Consider the following 8,064-nt stretch of genomic DNA (forward strand, 5'->3'; position numbering starts at 1 on the left):
CTTGCCGCTCCTTCGCCCCTCCTGCTGCAGGAGGGCGATGGCTGCGAAGCCAGGTCGCTGACTACAGTGCAGCTTTTACTACACATTACAGGAAAGGATGCGATTGCACAAGCGAGGGCGCAGAGGAGATTTACCAGGACGTTGCAACTCGAGCCTCCTCCTCTGGGAAATCCCCTCCGTGTATTTCAGGGCCGCGCGGAGGGGATTCCTGCAAGGGCTGCTCTTCCACACCCTCCATTTTGCCGTCCTCGTCTGCTGTCCGGCCAAATACACTACAGCCTGGACTGGAGAATTTTAGTGATGAGGAAAAATTGGATAGGCTGGGGTTGTTTTCTTTGAAACAAAGGAGGCTGAGGGGAGACCTTATTGAGGTGTATACAATTATGAGGGGCCTGGATAGAGTGGATAGGACGGATCAATTTCCCTTAGCGGGGGGCCAACAACCAGGGGTCATAGATTTAAAGTAATTGGTAGGAGGTTCAGAGGGGATTTGAGGAGAATATTTTTCACCCAGTGGGTGGTGGGGGTCTGTAACTCACTGCCTGAAAGGGTTGTAGAGGCAGAAACCCTTATAGCATTTAAAAAGTACTTGGATGTGCATTTGAAGTGCTACGGACCAAGAGCTGGAAAGTGGAATTAGGCTGGATAGCTCTTTGTCAGCCGGCATGGACACAAATGGCCTTCCTCTGTGCTGTAAATTTCTATGATTCATGAGACGTGGGCGTCGCTGGCAAGGCCAGCATTTATTGCCCATCCCAAATTGCCGTTGAGAAGGTGATGCCCGTGTGGTGACGGTGCTCCCACAACACAACTGTTTTGGATTCACCCAGGATTAGATATCTCCAACCCAGTCCTGACGAAGGGTCATCGACCTGAAACGTTAACTCTGTTTCTTTCTCCACAGATGTTGCCTGACCCGCTGAATACTTCCAGTATTTTCTGTTTTTATCTCCCACAGTGCTGTTAGGGAGGGAGTTCCAGGATTTTCACCCAGCGACGATGAAGGAACGGCCAATATATTTCCAAGTCAGGATTGTGTGTGTGACTTGGAGGGGAATTTGGAGATGGTGGTGTTCCCATGAGCCTGCTGCCCTCATCCTTCTAGGTGGTAGAGGTCGCAGGTTCGGGAAATGCTGGGGAAGAAGCCTTGGCGAGTTGCTGCAGTGCATCCTGTAGATGGTACACACTGCAGCCACGATGCGCCGGTGGTGGAGGGAGTGAATGTTGGAGGTGGTGGATGGGGTGCCGATCAAGCGGGCTGCTTTGTCCTGGATGGTGTCGAGCTTCTTGAGTGTTGTTGGAGCTTCACTCATCCAGGCAAGTGGAGAGTATTCCATCACACTCCTGAATTGTGCTTTGTAGATGGCGGGAAGGCTTTGGGGAGCCAGCTGATGAAGAATGAACAGAGAAGATGTAAAAGTTTGCACGGCTTTGGGGACTCATTAATTATTGCTTAATTATTCATTGTTGTAATGTAATTACTGACACCTTTCTACTCTTGAAGGAAGGCACCAACTTGCATTTTGATAGCGCCTTTCTCCACCTGGTCCCAAATCGCTTGAGGGCCAGTAAAGTACTTTCGAAGTGCAGCCAGCGTTGTAATGTAGGGAAACACGGCAGCCAATAGGCGCACAGCAAGATCCCACAAACACCAATGACATAAAATGATCAAGAGGCCCAGACTAGACGCTGCACAAGTAGCGCACACCACAAGCAAGAGGCCTGTCCCAAAATTGGGCTCTGGGCCTCGTCTACAGCGGTGGGGCCCAGTTGCCCACCAACTCCAGCTCCTACTGGCTCCACAGAAGATGTAAATTACAACAACAACAACTTGTATTTATATAGTGCCTTTAACATAGTAAAACATCCCAAGGCGCTTCATGGGAATGTTATAAGACAAAACAAATAAATTTGACACCGAGCCACTTAAGAAGAAATTATATCAGATGACCAAAAGCTTGGTCAAAGAGGTAGGTTTTAAGGAGAATCTTAAAGGAGGAAAGAGAGATAGAGAGGCGGAGAGGTTTAGGGAGAGAGTTCCAAATCTTGGGGCCCAGGCAGCTGAAGGCATGGCCACCAATGGTTGAGCGATTACAATCAGGGATGCTCAAGAGGGCAGAATTAGAGGAGCGCAGACATCTCGAGCAGTTGTGGGGCTGGAGGAGATTACAGAGATAGGGAGGGGTGAGGCCAAGGATGAGAATTTTGAAATTGAGGCGTGGCTTAATTGGGAGCCAATGTAGGTCAGCGAGCACAGGGATGATGGGTGAGCAGGACTCAGTGCGAGTTAGGACCCAGGCAGCCGAGTTTTGGATCAAATTTGGGAGGCCAGCCAGGAGTGCATTCGAGTAGTCAAGTCTAGAGATAACATAGAAACATAGAAACATAGAAAATAGGTGCAGGAGTAGGCCATTCGGCCCTTCGAGCCTGCACCGCCATTCAACAAGATCATGGCTGATCACCCACCCCAGCACCTCCCCCCACGCTCCCTCCACACCCCCCCAGCAGCAAGGACCACATCTAACTCCCTCCTGAACACATCCATCGAACTGGCATCAACAACTCTCCGCGGCAGGAAACCCCACAGGCCAACAACTCCCTGAGTGAAGAAGTCTCTCCCAATCCCAGCCCCAAACAGCCCACCCCCCCATCCCAAGAGCGTGCCATCCCCCAGCTCCGGACCCACCCAACACCGGGAACACTCCCCCCGCACCCAACCCACCCCGTTCCATCAGAAACCGTCCCAAATGCCGAACACCCCCGGGTGCCGAGCCCCCAGCCCCGGCCACCCCGGAGCCACACCCCACAACGCCAACCACACCACATCCACCAACCGCCATCTGCGCAGTCAACCCGTCCACCCCACTCTGAACACTCCCTGCACCGAAGCACAGAGCCCCCAGGCCCGCCCCTCCAACACACTTCGCCCCCCCCCCCCCAGACCTTCTCTGCAATGTGGCCCCTCCTGTCCCCGCCCTGGGTTTCTCCGCCCCCCCACTTCCACCACTCTCCCCTCCATCCCCCGCCCCCGTCTCCCCTCATCTTCCCTCTGCCTCCCCGCACAGGCTCCCATCTTGGGGGCGGTAACCTTCTGGGGCAGGGAATTTTAGCCCCCAGCGTGGAAGTCCTGCTCCCACCGCAGAATTGGCCTTACTACCCCTCAATGGAAGCGGAGTGCAATTTCCCACACTCCACTTCCTTTGAGGGCAGTTACCGGGGCACGACTGGATGCTCCTGTGACAGTTGGAACTGGTGCTCCCCACTCTCTGTCCTGTGACAAGTTTGAACTGGTGCTCCCCACTCTCTGGAGAGTAACAAAGGCATGGATGAGGGCTGCAGCAGCGGTAGGCAGGGGCGGAGACGGGCGATGTTACAGAGGTGGAAATTGCTGGTTTTAGTTATGCCGTGGATATGTGGCCGGAAGCTCATTTCAGGGTCAAGTATGACACTAAGGTTGTGAACAGTCTGGTTCAGCCTCCCTCAGACAGGAGTTGGGGAGAGGGATGGAGTCAGTGACTAAGGATTGCAGTTTGTGGCAGGGACCGAAAGCAATGGCTTCGGCCTTCCCAATATTCAATTGGAGAAAATTTCTGCTCATCCAGAACCGGAAAAACAGTCTGATAATTTAGAGATCGTGGAGGGGTCATTCAGCCCGACTGCCTGCCTCCCTTCCGTGGTTATATCTGAGCCAGGGTGTCCCTGGAGATGGAGCACACGGTGTCCACCGGTATGCTCGTGGCCTTCCGCGAGAGGTGGGCGCCGGAGGGACTGGAGTGCATCATCACCCCCGGCAACCAAATTTTAATTTGATTTCAGTTTCTGGTAAAAAAGTTAATTTGATTAATTTATCAGATTTTAGTCAAGGGGCACTTGATTATTGTTCGACCAAAATAGTTGTAGAGCTGTTGCCGAGCCAGGGTGACCTTGGAGATGGAGCATGCGGTGTCCACCGGTACGCTCGCGGCCTTCCATGGGCGCCGGAGAGACTGGAGTGCATCATCACCCCCGGGAACAGAATTTTAATTTGATTTAGCAAGGTGCCCAGTTGATTTCGAAATTTGTGCGTTCTAGTTCCCTTACCAAAAATTCTATCTAAAATAGTTGAAGAGCTGTTGAGTTGTGAGTGGCTTAGCCGGTCATGTGATGTTCACAAGACAATAACAAGACTCAATAAAACCCCAGCCAGTTGGGCCTAGGTCATCCACGATGAGGTAGGCAGTTGTGAGCAGGACCGTCGGCAGGTCAGAGCCATTAGAGGGGGCAGCGTGCGGCGGTATACCACTGCAGGGAGCAGCGCGTGCTGCTGCAGGAGAGCGACGGCTGACTTCAGTGCGGGCAGGTACAGCAGGAGCAGCGAGGTCGGAGCGAAGGAGCGGCAAGAGTTCGTAGACGGAAGTGACCGGGGCCCAGGAGAGGCGTGAGTTCGGGGCCCAGAAGAGCCGAGGGTTCAGGGGCAGCACGGGCCAGCCCACACTGCGATATGTGTGCCCATTAGGTCCGTGCAGCAGAGCTGGTCTCCAGTCGTCTTGGTTAACCCTTGCCACTGGACCAAGACCTAGCTCTGTCAAGCCCGTGTGGTGGCTGGTGTGCAACGGCCATCCCACGTTAAAAAAATCCACCCACAGAAATTGGCCACCCTTCAACATGTAGTTCGGGATCTGGAATATTATGTCCTTCATTGAAACACCTGTGAACTCATCCCTTTTTGGTGTGGAAGCAAGTCATCCTCGTTTCGAGGGACTGCCTGTGATGATGATGATGGATGAACTGGTAATGTGTAGTGTGATTGTTAAACCTTTGCTAATCAATCAACTAGTTCTGAATAGCAATGTGTTGCTACGAATTCTTAAGCAAGAGGCAAATACATTACACTGGTCAATAGAACTGAAGAGGGTTAATTTATACCAGTGGAACTCTCACTGCACCGGCCCACAGTGGCTTGTACAGAAATGGAAATTCTGAGATGTTGCCGAGTGAGAGAATGTGGTGTGAGAGAGGGGGTGTTGATTGTGTGATGATTTGGGGGCCGGTGTGGGGGTGGTTTCGGTGGTGTAGTGAGATGTACTGTGGGGGCGGTGAGAAGCTTCCGGAGAGCAGAGCACGTAACTATCAACCTATGAAACTCTGAGAAGATGAAAACCTGCTTCACAAAAATAAAAGGAAGAACTTGCATTTATATAGCGTCTTTCACTAGCCCAGGGCATCCCAAAGCATTTCACAGCCAATGAAGTACTTTTGAAATCTAGTCACTGGTATAATGTAGGAAACGCAGCAGCAAATTTGCGCACAGCAAGCTCCCACTAACAGCAATGTGATCATGACCAGATATGCTGATATTTTGGTGATGTTGGTTGAGAGATAAATATTGGCCAGGACACCGGGGATAACTCCTCTGCTCTTCATCGAAATAGTGCCATGGGATCTTTTACGTCCACCTGAGAGAGCAGGCGGGGCCTCGGTTTAACGTCTCATCTGAAAAACAGAACCTTCGACAGTGCGGCCCTCCCTCAGCACGGCACTGGAGTATCAGCCAAGACTTTATGCTGATGTTTCTGGAGCGGGACTTGAACCCACAACCTTCTGACTCAGGGACGAGTGTGCTACCCACTGAACCACGGCTGACACCTGTAGCTGTTGTTTACTAAGTCCTACATAAAGAGGTTGGGATAGAAAGATCAAAACAGAGGGAAAGGGAAAGTGGAAATGTCGAGCTCAGTGGGGTTCGCCATTGGTTCGCTGAGCCAGGAAGGCCTTGGGTTTGATTCCCGTTCTGTCCTGGATTAGTTGATCCCAGTCAGGATGGTTGTAGCGCATTATAATTGGCCTGATCGCTCCTAGGTTAAGGAGAGGAAAATCCACCAAGGTTCCCACTCCTGATCTTTGTCCAGCAACCTCTGCTGGTACGCAATGTTTGAGGGCGATATTCATGGTCGGGCTAATCGAGAAGCAATGGTAAACTTGGCAAAGTCCTGGAACTCACCCATGGAGCCTCACCTCAGCAACAAGTCAACTCCTGCAGAAGAGAAGTGGCTGGGAGAAAATTGGAGAGGAAATGTGATCTTCATAAGAACATAAGAAATAGGAGCAGGAGTTGGCCATTCAGCCCCTTGAGCCTGCTCCGCCATTCAATAAGATTATGGATGATCTGCTCTTAGCCTCAACTCCATTCCCTGCCCGCTCCCCATAACCCTTGACTCTCTTATCTCTCAAAAATCTGTCAATCTCCGCCTTAAATATATTCAATGACCCAGCCTCCACAGCTCTCTGGGGCAGAGAATTCCAAAGATTCACGACCCTCTGAGAGAAGAAATTCCTCCTCATTTCCGTTTTAAATGGGCGACTCCTTATTCTAAAACTATGCCCCCTAGTTCTAAATTCCCCCACGAAGGGAAATGTCCTCTCTGCATCTACCCTGTCAAACCCCCTCAGAATCTTCGTTTATCTTTCCGAGACACCGAATCCTACAAGGTCTCATTTGGGCAAGGTAAATCGATCCTTAACTTTGTGTTAACAATTCGGAACATAACAAGTTATAACCACTTACTAATTGGTAATGGTGCGTTAATGATGGAGTAAGCCAAAGATTTCAAACATACCTAATCTATTAAGTAAAAGAGAGACCACAATTATTACACAAATACTGCAGGTATTTCCATGCTTTGGCTGGACACTGTTCCATACTCCTGATCTGACCTAGCTCAGCCCTGTGTCCACCCTAACAGGTCTGACCCTTGCTCTTCAATGTTATTTCATAAGAACACAGGAAATAGGAGCAAGAGTCGGCCATTCGGCCCCTCGAGTCTGTTCCACCATTCAATAAGATCATAGCTGATCTTCGACCTCAACTCCACTTTTTCACCCCATCCCCAGATCCCTTAATTCCCAGAGTCCAAAAATCTATCGATCTCTGTCTTGAATATACTCAACAACTGAGCCTCCACAGCCCTCTGGGATAGAGAATTCCAAAGATTCACAACCCTTTGAGAGAAGAAATTTCTCCTCATCTCTGTCCTAAATGGCCGACCCTTTATGCTGAGCCTCATAGTTCCAGACTCCCCAGGCAGAGAAAACATCCTCTTAGCATCTACCCTGTCAAGCCCTCTAAGAATTTTATATGTTTTAATGAGATCATAGAAACAGAGAAACATAGAAACATAGAAAATAGATGCAGGAGTAGGCCATTCGGCCCCTCGAGCCTGCAGCACCATTCAATAAGATCATGGCTGATCATTCACCTCAGTACCCCTTTTCTGCTTTCTCTCCATACCCCTCGATCCCTTTAGCTGTAAAGGCCACATCTAACTCCCTCTAGAACATACTCAATGAACTGGCATCAACAACTCTCTGTGGCAGGGAATTCCACAGGTTAACAACTCTCTGAGTGAAGAAGTTTCTCCTCATCTCAGTCCTAAATGGCCCAGCCCTTAACCTAAGATTGCGTCCCCTGGTTCTGGACTTCCCCAACATCGGGAACATTCTTCCCGCATCTAATCTGTCCCATCCCGTCAGAATCTTATACGTTTCTATGAGATCCCCTCTCATCCTTCTAAACTCCAGTGTATAAAGGACCAGTTGATCCAGTCTCTCCTCATACGTCAGTCCAGCCATCCCTGGAATCAGTCTGGTGAACCTTCGCTGCACTCCCTCAATAGCAAGAACGTCCTTCCTCAGATTAGGAGACCAAAACTGAACACAATATTCCAGGTGAGGCCTCACCAACGCCCTGTACAATTGCAGTAAGACCACCGTGCTCCTATACTCAAATCCCCTAGCTATGAAGGCCAACATGCCATTTGCCTTCTTTACCGCCTGCTGTACCTGCATGTCAACTTTCAATGACTGATGAACCATGACACCCAGGTCTCGTTGCACCTCCCCTTTTCCTAATCTGCCGCCATTCAGATAATATTCTGCCTTCGTGTTATTGCCTCCAAAACGGATAACCTCACTTATATCCACATTATACTGCATCTGCCATGCATTTGCCCACTCACCTAACCTGTCCGAATCATCCTGCAGCCTCTTAGCATCCTCTTCACAGCTCACACCGCCACCCAGTTTAGT

The sequence above is a fragment of the Pristiophorus japonicus genome, chromosome 21, assembly GCF_044704955.1.
Source record: "Pristiophorus japonicus isolate sPriJap1 chromosome 21, sPriJap1.hap1, whole genome shotgun sequence".
In the NCBI taxonomy this organism is placed as follows: Eukaryota; Metazoa; Chordata; class Chondrichthyes; family Pristiophoridae; genus Pristiophorus; species Pristiophorus japonicus.